Source organism: Suncus etruscus, chromosome 1 (genome assembly GCF_024139225.1).
Source record: "Suncus etruscus isolate mSunEtr1 chromosome 1, mSunEtr1.pri.cur, whole genome shotgun sequence".
NCBI classification, from domain to species: Eukaryota; Metazoa; Chordata; class Mammalia; order Eulipotyphla; family Soricidae; genus Suncus; species Suncus etruscus.
In genome coordinates, this window is record NC_064848.1 from 164,622,584 (window position 1) to 164,635,511 (window position 12,928).

Here is a 12,928-nt window from a genome sequence, read left to right on the forward strand (position 1 = left end):
GAGAGAGAGAAGAGAGAAGTAGAAACCAACCACCTTTTTTATTCTTTCTGGAGTCTAAGGACCGACGCCACTGCCCCAGAAGTTTCTGAGAGAGATAGAGAGATAGATGTTAATTCACCAGTCAGAGGTGGCTGGGGGAGGCCTGGATTCAAAAAAGAAAGAAAGGAATAAATACAAAGGAGGCAGCATTTCTCTGATGCTTTATCCCTCGCTCCCCACAGACCAGAAGGCACTGCTCTGGTCACTATCCTGGCCCCACTCCAATTGTCCAAGGTTTTCCTTTTATACACAGCATGACAGGGGTTGTGCCCAGGAGCGTGTCCAGGTTCAATTGTCATTACAGTGGGGCGTGTCCAAGGGGCATGTCCAAGCCCAACTGCCATACATCAACATTGTTCAGAGGTCACTAATGGGAGGGTTGCTTAAGTGACCATAGGCAGTGCTGGGAAGGAACCGGGGTTGGCCACTTGGAAGACAAATGTCTCAATCCCAGTATTATCTCTCCAGTCCCCTTTTTATGCTTTTAAAAACATTTTTCTTAGGAAGGGATTATAAATCTTCCAGATTGCCAAAGAGGTCTGTGGTCCAAAATGATTAAGAGCTTCTGTTCTAACTGGAAATTGGGAGCCTTTCTAGATGCTGGAAATGAAACTGTTATTATTCATCCATTTTTAGTATTGTGACTAGGCCAACAAGGAGAGTCCTTATCGCTCTCACTTAGAGGAACCTGCTGAGAAATTCACAGCATATCAGGTGATAGAAAAAGGGAGGAGCTGATACCCAAATTGCCTGGGCAGCCAGGCAGAGAAGTGGCTGGTTCTTGTACAAAACTATGAAGGTGGTACTTGCCTTTGGATAGGGTAGAGTCGCCGGTTAGAGTCCTGTTTGTTCTCCCTTGATGCTCTTTCTGATTCCCTGGTCTCAGCAGTCCCCCTTCCCTTCCAGGCTTGCTTCATGTGCTCTTCTCCTACCTGCTTCTCCATCAGCTTGGACTCTGCCTTCCCTGCATATCTTTCTGCCCCTCGCACTTGTGAGCACAGTGTGGGCACCCAGTCAGTGCCCAGTGCTTGTCAAAGAGAACAAACCAGGTTGTCCTTATTTAAACTTGTTGGAAGCATTCGCTTTTCATTTGTTTGCTTTTGGGCCACAGCCAGCTCTGCTCAGAGTTTACTCCTTACTCTGCTCTCAGGGATCATTCCTGGCAGGTTTGGGACTACATGGAGTGTTGGGATCAAAAACAGGTTGGCAAAGCGAGCATATTATGCACTGAATTATCTCTCTGGTTTAGGAAGGGCTTTGAAAAAAATGCCTTTTGAAAAATGCACTCATTTTTCTCTAGAAAATGCTCAGGCTTGATTACCTGATATATGTATATTTTAGGGTGCAGACTCAAGTCAAGGCTCCTTCGCCGTGTGACTGCAGCCCCCACCCCTCACCCTGCCCAGTGGAAGCATCTTAGGTCAACATTACTCATCCTCTCCCAAATCATCAATTACTCACACCCAAGCCCTTCTTACATTCACTCTTTTCACTCATTTTCACTTCTATCCCAGCATCGTGGTTAGTGGGTGAGGTCAGGTCATGCTCATTTGCTCTGGGAACCAAATCTCAAGATCATTGCAGGTTCTGCCAGTTCCATCTCTGTTCTTTCCCTCTTTCCTCTCTTGTGTCCCATTGAAGACAGCAGAGTGGACAACCATAGGCTCCTATTCTTACCATATTGCCCACTTGTGCCCCAGCTTCCCTTTCTGGCACACATCCCTCTCTGAACATGTCTTGTTTTCCTTTTGTTGGGTTACCCGCAGGCCAAGCTGGTCCGTTACATCTGCAAACAGAGGCAGTGCAAGCTGAGTGTGGCTCCTAGTGAGAGGACTCCAGAGCTCAACAGCTACCCTCACTTCAGTGATTGGCTGTATACCTTCAACTTGAGGCAAGAGGTGGTACAGGTAAGTGGGGACTCAGTTCAGGGGATTGGTATGGGGTGTCCATAAATCCCAGGACGAGCTCTCCCATGACTAAGAGCAAGAGGGCAATGTGCCCTGCTCTTGGAGAGGGGCCTGGAGACAACAGTGACTGGGAGGGACCCAGGATTTGTGGCTTCAGTACCTGTTCTAACATCATGGCCTTGAGAACTAGACTGCCTGAGCATATCTACCAGTCATAGCATGCCAGCACCCAGCATCCTGGAAGTATGCTTGTGTTGGGTGCTTTTTGTAGATCACATCACTAAATCTCATGAAAGCCTGTGTAGTTTCCTAATGGTGGTTAGTGCATCACAGTTCATATAGCTCATAAGCTCTGGAACTGGAAACAAGTGTCTGCCTTTAATCTTTGCTTGCAGTGGCTGTGCTACATTCTTTCCTTCGTCCTCTCTCTTTTTTTTTTTTTTTTTTTGAGGGGATGCACCATCCTTGGCAGTACTTAGAGCTTACTCCTGGCTCTGCCCTCAGGGGTCACTCCTGGAGGAACTTGGGGGACCTTATGCTGGAAATTAAACTGGGTTAGCTATGTGCAAGGCAAACGCCCTACCCTCTGCATATTGTTCTGGCCCTTCCTTTGTTCTCTTTTCCTCTCCACCCAAAGTCCCACTACTAAGCTGCTGAGTAACCAGCCATCATGTCTGCAGAACTTGCTCTTTGCCTGGTGCAGGGCAGCTCTGGTGTGCCAACAACCAATCAACACTGGGCATCTAGATGTGTGTCACATATAAATCCTTTTCTTTCTTGAGGCTAGAGCTATACTAATACAGTGGGTAAGGCTTGCATACGGCTGACTAGGTTCAATCTGTGGCATCACATATAGTCTCCTAAACCCACCAGGAGTAACCTCTAGGTGTGCCCCAACAAACCCCCTACAAAAAAAAAAAATCCTTTCTTCTCTTCCAAAATGTGGAATATCAGACTGGGAGCCTTCCTCAAATTTTAGCCTGGATGAATGAGGTAGGAAGAACAGTGCTTCAGATATCCAAGGTCCAATAAATCTGCTCCTCCCAGGAACCTTTGGGGATGGACCTGGTTGAGAGGAGACGGATAAGCAAAGTAGGTGGGTGAAGTTGGAGTTTTATCTGGGGAACTGTTGAGAGGAAGAGAGTGGCAGAGAAAGAGACAAGACTCATGGGGACATGCTGGGATGGGAATAGAACATGAGAGAGTGTTGGGAAGAAGCACAACCTTCCCTCTCTGCCCAGGTGTCCAGATCTACCAGGTTAGAAACCAAAAATTATAGCTTTATGTTCTGGTTTTCTCAAGGAAAATGATTTCAGAGCCTGATAAGCCTGGAGCTTTATTTTCCACCTTTAGCAATTTCCTTTTTGGAAGTTGTTAAAGGAAGTAGCAAGTGCTGGCTGAGATTGTTCTAGAAGGGAGATGTAGGTGCAGTGGCTGGAATTCCAGAGCTGGAGCCATGGGCATAGATTCACAGAAAAAGTTCTCAGTGATGCTGGATTTTGGATTGAAGATGCAAGCAAGTCCAATAATGGGATTTGTTATGTCCCTGACTAACCAGTTTTCTCCCTACCTCATTATTTTTGTTTTTGTTTTTGGGTCATACCTAGCAGTGCTCAAGAGTTACTTCTGGCTCTATGCTCAGAAATTGCTCCTGGCAGGCTCAGGGGACCATATGGGACGCTGGGATTTGAACTACCATTTGTTCTGGGTAGGCTGCATGCAAGGCAAATGCCCTACCTCTGAGCTATCTCCCCGCCCCTTATTTATTTATTTATTTATTTATTTATTTATTTATTTATTTATTTATTTATTTTTGGGTCACATCTGGCAGCGCTCAGGGGTCACTCCTGGCTCCACGCTTAGAAATCGCTCCTGGCAGGCATGGGGGACCATATGGGATGCCGGGATTCGAACCAATGACCTTCTGCACTCATGCAAACGCCTTACCTCCATGCTATCTCTCCGCCCACCCCCACCCCATTATTTTTCCCCCATTATTTTTTAATTAAAACAGTATTGAGTAGTGCTCAGAGAACCATGTGGTTCTGTGGATGGAACCCGTGTTCTCATTGACAGTGTGCACACCAATCCATAGCCCTCTCCCACCCTCAGCCATTTTCTCTTTCTCTTTCACTCTGCACATAGGGCATTAGACCTTCTTGTGGGGAGGGGAAGGAAAGTAGCCAGTCCTGTCAACAGCTTGCTTCCCCATGACTGTATCTCTGTGGGGGCTCTGGAGTGGAGGTTTTGTGGAGCAGGAGACTTTCAGACAGAAAGTGAAGTGGTGGACCCAAGCAATAGCACAGCAGGTAGGGCATTTGCTTTGCTCATGGCTGACCCTCGTTTGACTCTTCTGCATCCCATATGGTTCCCCCACCACCACTGACCCTGCCAGGAGTGATTTCTGAGAGCAAAGCCAGGAGTAACCCCTAAGTGCTGCTGAGTGTGCCCCACCAAATAAAATGAAGTGGTATTTGATTCAGATTTCATCAGTATAATTCCTGCAGCTCTATGGAGCCAGCAGGGCCTCTGGCCTACAGCCTGTCCCTTTGGTAGCTGGGGGACACCTTACATGAGAGCCCATATATCCTCATGTGACTGCGTGGCTGCTCATGTATCCGGGTTGGTGCCTTGATTTCAAGAAATTGAGGTCTGGGCTGGAGAGATAAATATAATAGGTTCAATACTTACCTGGCAGGAGAGATACCATGATCACGAAGGTGGTTTCCCCAGGGCGAGGCTTATCCATTGCACTCCGGATGGGCTGACCCCTGCGATTTCCCCAAATGTGGGAAACTCGACTGCATAATTTGTGGTAGTGGGGGACTGCGTTCGCGCTCTCCCCTGGGGGGGGAGATATATATATATATATGTATGTATATATTATATGTATACACACACACACACACACATATATAATAGGTTCAGGCACTTACATGCAGCCAACCCAGGTTCCAGAACCTGGCAACTCATATGGTCCCTGGTGCACCATCAGGAGTGACCCTCAGAGCAGAACTAACACTTGGGGGGGGAGAGAGAGGGGGGGGGGAGAGAGAGAGGGGGAGAGAGAGAGAGAGAGAGAGAGAGAGAGAGAGAGAGAGAGAGAGAGAGAGAGAGAGAGAGAGAGAGAGAAGAGGAGAGGAGAGGAAAGAGAGAAGAGAGAGACTCAGAATGGAGAGATGATGCTTAAGGAAGGATACAAGGAGCAGTTTTAAGGAATGGGGGTGGGGAGCAATACCCAGGGCTTACTTTTGGCTCAGGGGATCATATGAGGTGCCAAAGACCAAACCTGGGTTGGCCATGTGCAAGGCAAGCAAGCACCTTGCCTGATACATTATTTATCAGAGTCTTCCAGGGGAGAGTGTTTATATCTTGTCCTGTTGAATCCTCTCTCCTGGGTGGATGGGATGTTATGAACCTGTGTTAACACTCAGTAAACTGAAGCTCAGAGACTGGTTGGCTTATCAATATCGCACTGAGAGCTGTAAGCACCAACAGGACTCATATTTGCTTCTTTATGACTCCTGACAGTTAGCTTCCTTCTCACCTGATATCCTACACAGAATAGCCCTGTCTGGAATTGCTCTGGGGTTTATGCAATCAAACTGGTCCTTTTTTCTCTCCTTTCCTTTCTCCTTTTTCTCTCTCCTTCTCCCTCCTTTTTCTATACATTCATTGATCACATACTTTGTCCCAGGGGCCCAGATTAATTTTCACAGGAGATTATATGATGAAAAAAATAACAACCTGTCCTAGGGGATATGGTGGCTAATCAGATAGTGACAAATAACCAAAATGCCCAGCAGAGGGCCCCAAGAGAGGAGAGGTCTGGATGAAGTGGGATCCAGAGTCAAGGACTGACCTGTGTGGGCCTCTCTGCACCCCTGCTGCTGCATCCAACCATTGCCTTACTTGGCATCACTTGGCATCTATTCAGATCCTTCTTGTTTGTTTGTTTTTGTGCCACACCCGGTGACACTCAGGTATTGCTCCTGGCTATGCACTCTGAAATTGCTCCTGACTTGGGGGACCATTTGGGGGATCGAACCGTGGTCTATCCTAGCTAAGCATGTGCAAGGCAAACATCCTACTGCTTGTGCCACCGCTCTGGCCCCTAAACAGATCCTTTTATATACCAACTCCTAGGTGTTCATTCAGTCATTCATTCATTCATTCATTCATTCAGGATTTCTGTCTTTAGGAAATTGTGGTCATCACTCTTCAACAGGTGAAGGGGCTTTCCTGATCTTGAGTTATTAGTGTTGGTGTGTACCTAGTTAACTCTGAAAAAGCATGACTTATTGTTAGCATTGTGCTGGTTGCTAGGTTTGGGCAATGAGTTCAAGCCCTTCAAGGCCCTTGGGGGCTGGAGCAATAGTACAGTGAGTAGGGCATGTGTCTCACACACTACTGAACCAGGTTCCTTCCTTGGCATCCCATATAGTCTATTAAGCTCCACTAGGAATAATGAGCACAGAGACAGGAATAAGCCTGAGAACCGTTGAGTGTGGTTCAAAAACTAAAAAACAAACAAACAAACAAATCAAAAAGTGCTTTGGTTTTCTGGGCCTAGACTAGCTTCGACACACCATGCAGGCAGGGTCTGGCTGTTTTGTTTGTTGCCTCAGCATCTAGTACAAAGTCTTTTTGATGAATTGAAATCAGGTGAGGTTACCCAAAGGGTTTGCATCTCAGGCTCTGTCATTTGTCTAGTGGAAGATGAATTTCTAGGGCAATAGAAATAATACAATGGGAAATGCATTTCTCTTGCATGTTGCCAATCTAGGTTGGATACCCAGCACCATATATTGTAGGACTAAGCCCTAAGCACAGCCAAGTCTCAAGTAAAAGCATACAAAATGATGATGAATCATAAGCCTCTCAGAGAACCACTGATGACCTTCAGAGGTCCAGGGTTCTAGAATTGCCCCTGGTTTCTGTTGGTGATACACACTAGATCTGAGCAAGACTTTTGCCTATAGCTCTGCTCTAAGATGCTTAGGCTTAGCACATGCCTCAGCCACTATCTGAACCAAGGAGTCCTGGACTGTCGGCCTGTGTCTGGGGTTGACCTCAAAGTGAGTTTCTCTAGAAGAGATCTGATTCAATAAATGGCAGACAAGTTCTTGTGTCCATACACCAACGTGTTTAAATTATTACAGAGCTCTATTGCCTTGTGTTTTGAAAACAGTATAGGTTAGAAATAGTCCATGGATTAAGGTGCTTACCTTGTATTCAACTAACCCAGTTTGATCCCTGGTACTGCATATAATCCACCAAGCACCTCCAGATGGGGACCCAAATACACCCCCCAAATAAAAATAATAAAAAATAAAATGCAGTGTAAAAGGGGGTATAGCAATGACATAGCAGGCTGTACATTTGCCTTGCATGTGGCTGGCTCAGATGATCCTTGGTATCTCATGTAGTCTCCTAAGCACTACAAGGAGCAATTTCTGAGCACAGAGTCAGGAGTATTATAAGGTGTGACCCAAATGAACAAACAAACAAACCAAAGAAACTCAGTTTGTTTCCCAGGAGCCCTACTTCCAGTTCTGGGCCTTGGGCAGTCATCTCTCTTAGAAAGCAAGATACTTATGAACATCCATTTGGATGCAGTCAACCAGCAGCCCTGGTATGTGGAAATCGGGAGTGGGGGAGTATGCAGACAAATTCTGACTTTCCACTCAACAGTGATGAATCCATACATAAATCCCCAACTGCTCTGAACCTTAAAATTGTAATCATTGGTAGTATCGGTGGGGATGGAGAATGGACCACACCCTACGATGCTCTGGGGTTACTTCTGGCTTTGTACTCTTGGCAGGGCTCAGGAAATCATATGAAGTGCCCAAGATTAAACCTAGGTCAGGTATCTATAAGGCAAACACCTTCCCTTTGTCCCACCCCTTTAGTCTCCCTTCTGAGCTTTGTATGTACCATTTGTTGCTCTAGTTAAAAACTGAGAAATTGGGACCGGAGAGATAGCATTGAGGTTAAGCGTTTGCCTTGCATGCAGAAGGACGTTGGTTCGAATCCTGGCATCCCATATGGTCCCCCGAGCTGCCAGGAGCAATTTCTGAGTATAGAGCCAGAAATAGCCCCTGAACACTGCCAGGTATGACCCAAACCCTCCCCCCCTCCCCCCGAAAAAGAACACTTTAGAAGTCAGCTCTGTAGAGAGCTTGCCTAGTGAACAACAAAGTTGCCCCCACTAAATGTCACATTAGTGACCTTTATAACTTGGGAATTAATTTTTTGGAAGGGTTTTGGTTTTTGGGTCATACTCAGCAGTGCTCAGGGGTTACTCCTGGCTCTATGCTCAGAAATTGCTCCTGGCTTGCTCGGGGGACCATATAGGATGTCAGGATTTGAACCACCATCCTTCTGCATCTCTCTGGCTCCTGGAATTACATTTTTAATTATTTAAATCTTTAAACAATTTTGTATTTCCTATTAGAACATAGGCTTCCTGTGAAAAAAAACACAAGTTTTGTTTGCTGTTGTATCCTTGTGCTAAATAAAATGAGTGATTGGTTTTTAGGAGCTGTCTTTGGATAGGATGGATGTATGGGTGGATGGGTAGATGGGTAGGTGGATGGAAGGATGACATGGCATACAGTAAACATTTTTTAAAGTAAAAGCTGTTATATTCTGCCACTACTCAGAACTTTTTTTTTGTTTGTTTGTTTTTTGTTTTTGGGCCACACCCGGTGGTGCTCAGGGGTTACTCCTGGCTGTTTGCTCAGAAATAGCTCCTGGCAGGCATGGGGGACCATATGGGACACCGGGATTTGAACCAACCACCTTGGGTCCTGGATCAACTGCTTGCAAGGCAAACGCAGCTGTGCTATCTCTCCGGGCCCTTTTGTTTGTTTTTTTTTGTGGGACTCTGGGAATTGAACCTGGGTCCGTCCCGGGTCAGCCATGTGCAAGGCAAACACCCTACCGCTATGCTATTACTCAAGCCCACATTAAAACTTTTTAAATAGCAAGTTCTAGTATAAAGTGACAACACAGGAACTGTTAGTTTAGGTAATGAAAAGTCCAGGAAGTCTGATATCACAGTGCTCACGTGATAGGCCCTCCTCATGAGGCAGAGGTGAAGAAGACACAGGAGGTAATGAAGTCTTTCTACCTTCTTGTAGAATAATATGAGCTTTTACCTTTGGCAAGCTTTCCACCCTCTTCTGTAGCTGAAAAATCTCAAGGAAGAGCTTGATTGGCTTGGCTTTGTTTATGATCCCTGACCAGAATCAGTCACAGAGGACAAGGAGAAAGAGCTCCAATTGACCTAGCTGGGTCTCAGCTCTGCCCTTTGGCAACCTGGGTAAGGACCTGAAGGATCAGGGCCTTCTGTAGCCAAAAAGTGGTTCCTAGAGGAAAGAGATCCCTTCTAGAGGGAGAGCCTGTGGGGACAGACCTGGCCTTCCTCAGTACTGGTATCAGTATGACTAATACCACCCCCCACCCCCCCACCAGAACTTTCCATAGATGTCCTGAGAGGCTCAATCTACCCCCTTTTTCTGTCAGTGGAATAACCTGTGTGTGTGGGGCGGGGGGAGAGAGGAGAGAATCACTCCTGATGGTACTCTGTGGACCATATAGAATGCTGGGGATCAAATCTGAGTTGGCCACATGCAAGGCAGGCAACCTACCCTGTACTCTTTTTAAATGTAGTTCACTCATGTCTTATCATGGGTGTTTTTGTGTCTGTTCCCATTGTGTGATCTGTGAACTTGCATGGAATTTCCCCCTCTGGAAGGCAGAAGTTGCCCGGCCAGTTATCTGGCCTGCAGCCTCCATACTGGGGTGTGTGTGTGTGTGTGTGTGTGTGTGTGTGTGTGTGTGTGTGTGTGTGTGTGTGTGTGTGTGTGTGTGTTCTACCGATTTAGGAGTTGAGAAATTTAGCATCATGTGAAGCCCCTTGTGTGTGTGTGTGTGTGTGTGTGTGTGTTCTACCGATTTAGGAGTTGAGAAATTTAGCATCATGTGAAGCCCCTTCCTGGAAGGCAGAAGTTGCCCGGCCAGTTATCTGGCCTGCAGCCTCCATACTGGTGTGTGTGTGTGTGTGTGTGTGTGTGTGTGTGTGTGTGTATCATGTGAAGCCCCTTCCTGGTATGTGTGTGTGTGTGTGTGTGTGTGTGTGTGTGGCTATCTGGCCTGCAGCCTCCATACTGGGGGTGTGTGTGTGTGTGTGTGTGTAGAAATTTAGCATCATGTGAAGCCCCTTCCTGGTGTGCCTGTGAGAGTGAGAGTGAGAGAGAGAGAGAGAGAGAGAGAGAGAGAGAGAGAGAGAGAGAGAGAGAGAGAGAGAGAGAGAGAGAGAGTGTCTTGGAGCTGAGAAATTTCGCATCATATGAAGCCTCTTCCTGGTTTCTACCTGCCTTTTCTATGTTCTTACATTGTGGAGGGATGGAGGCTTAGATGCTGCCGTTCCCTTTCTGGAGGACTCCACCATCATGACCGATTTACCTTTTAGAGGTTCTGCTTCCAAATGTCATCATGCTGGGTCTTAGCATTCAGCATGAGAAATAGAGATAGAGGCACACAGAATGAGCTGAAGCAGGAGGAAGTACTTTTATCCAGTGTACAATAGACGGTATCACCTGCCACCTTTATCATTTAGTGAGAGGAAGAGCCAGAAATCATATCCAGGGCATCCAGCTACAGGGCTGGGGCTGCCACACACAAACACACACATACTACATTCATACCATATCACATACATAATGCACACTTCACAGACACACTACACAGACACAAATATACCATACACATACTACAGTACACACATAACGCACGGGCACACAACCACACACATACCACACTATACACATAACCACACACATACCACAAAGACACACACCATAAACACACACCACACACACAGACACGAGATTCTCATAGCCAGGACCCAGTTATGCATTCCTGCTGGAGATGCCTGGGTGTCTTCTTTCAACTTTTACTCCAGAGTGGCATTTTCTAAGTCTAATTATAAGTGTTCAATGTAGGAAAATTTGAAAATGCAGAAATGCGCGAAGAAAGAAAAGTAAAATTCCCCACCATGTTCCCAACCATTTGACATTTTTCACGCTTATTTTTTTCATTTGCATGCTATTAAGTTTACTCTTTCTGGGGCACAGCTTTGAGCTGTGAGAGCAGTAGTTACTAGCACTTTTTCTGTAGGTGTGACGGTGGTCAGGGGGGTTGAGAACAGACAGAGTTTGTGCGGGGGTGGGGGGTTTCCCTGATGACTCACTGGGAAGAAAGAGGTGATAGTGCTCCATGTTGAGTCAGGGAAAGGTTTTGGGGTGGAGGTGCAGCAGTGAGGCAAGGAAAATCTCTGAGGCCAGCTCTGTGGGCAGCTGGGTTTGTAGTGCCTGTAGCCCCGTGTCAGCCCTGCACCTGCTCCGGAGGTATGTGCTGACTCCCCAGCTCTCAGGCATGAACTATTTTTGGCTGCAATGACTCTTCACTACAGTCATGAAAACACACTTTGCTCCCTTCCCCGTCCTTCCCCAGGACGCTGCACCGGAGACAGGGCTGCCAGGGACCACAGCTGAGGCCCCTCACCATGTCCTGCCTATTGAGCTGGGCCACAGCCAGGGCTGCCCGGGGCACAGGGTCCCCTCCTCCTGAGGTGCCAGGAGCACAAGGCCTGGAGCTGCCTGAGCCCAACAGCTCTGAGGTAGGCACTGGGGTATGGGACCAGGCGGCCTTTCCTAGGTCCCCAGAATGGGTGACCGGCTGGCCCTGATTCCTGGTTCTGATGGGTATCGAACATATCTGGAGGGTGTTAGAGAAGGCAACTTCTCTTCTTATCAAATTTCCTGAATTGAAAGTAACACATCTGGAGGCTATCAGAAATGTGTCCGGAACCCAGCTCATCTAGTTCAGTCAGAAACCCTGTGCTGCTAGTTGATGGATTTGGTGACTGTTTGTGTTCAGGTTTGATAGGGCCCATGCTGAGGAGCCTGTACTTTCTGCAGGGTGTGGAAAACAGGAAATTGTAAACTGGTCTCTTGCTCTTTAGATCAAGTAGGCCATACATAGACCCTCTTTCATCTCATCATCGCCATTGTATTGCTCTCATACAACAGTGCTTGCCTTGCATGCAGCTAATCTGGGCTTGATTCCAAGCACATATGGTTCACTGAGCCCCACCAGGAATGATCCCCCGAGTTCAGAGCTAGGAGTAAGCCCAACTTACACAGTAACACAGCTGGGCGTAACCCCAAAATGAAAGCCAAACTAACAAAAACTTTATGGTCATCATTTTACACACACTCCCAGAAAACTAACAAAAAAACTTTATGGTCATCTTTTTTGTTTATATGTTTGTTTTTTTGGGTCACACCCAGTGACACTCAAGTTACTCCTGGCTATGCGCTCAGAAATCGCTCCTGGCTTGGGGGACCACATGGGACACCGCGGGATCGAACCACTGTGTAGTATAATACCGTAAAATGCAGCAGTGCTTACAACTTCTCTTGGCTAAACCTTATAGAACCATAAGAACCAGCTCAGAGCACCAGGGAATGGGTCCCCTCCAAGCTCCATTTTTGACTGCTGTGTCATGAGGATGCAATTTGATCTTTCTCAATCTCATTTTTTACAACTCCCCAGTAGGGTGCCCAGGCCAGTAGCAGGGAAATCCTAGTTGTCTTTTTGCAGTGTGAAAGTGGAAGTATGCTGTGAAGCTGGGTGGTGGGAATATCTGGGCTGTAGCCCTGTGTGGGGCTTAAGCTGCCTCTAGAACCTGGTGTCTGGATGGAGCTGGTAATGCAGGTGCTTCTGCTTTTTTTTTTTTCACAGAGAAAAGGATGTACTATCTTACCCACAGTGCAGGAGTCTGTGGATCTCTCTGGGGTTGGCTGGACATGGTCAGGCAGCTGCTTGCTTATGTCTTTTGAGCCCCCAACATAATGGACTTTTCCACTCCAGGAAGAAGAGCATAGAGCCCCATTGCTTGTCATTTC

The 12,928-nt window shown here is 46.9% G+C and overlaps 2 protein-coding genes and 1 non-coding gene across 3 annotated transcripts in view; 2 read left to right on the forward strand and 1 right to left on the reverse strand.

The window, feature by feature from the left end:
- The window catches only part of PIGS (phosphatidylinositol glycan anchor biosynthesis class S), a 1,033,024-nt gene that overhangs the window by 148,261 nt on the left and 871,835 nt on the right, over window positions 1–12,928 (reverse strand). The gene's annotated exons all lie outside the window — the stretch shown is intronic.
- KSR1 (kinase suppressor of ras 1) overlaps window positions 1–12,928 on the forward strand; it is a 159,913-nt gene that overhangs the window by 94,296 nt on the left and 52,689 nt on the right. Inside the window, 1 exon segment of the mRNA XM_049772774.1 lies at window positions 1,806–1,946. The gene's annotated coding sequence lies outside the window, so the exon portion shown is untranslated.
- Window positions 4,630–4,793, forward strand: LOC126025518 (U1 spliceosomal RNA). The gene has a single exon (XR_007501470.1). It is a non-coding gene; the product is annotated as a U1 spliceosomal RNA (small nuclear RNA).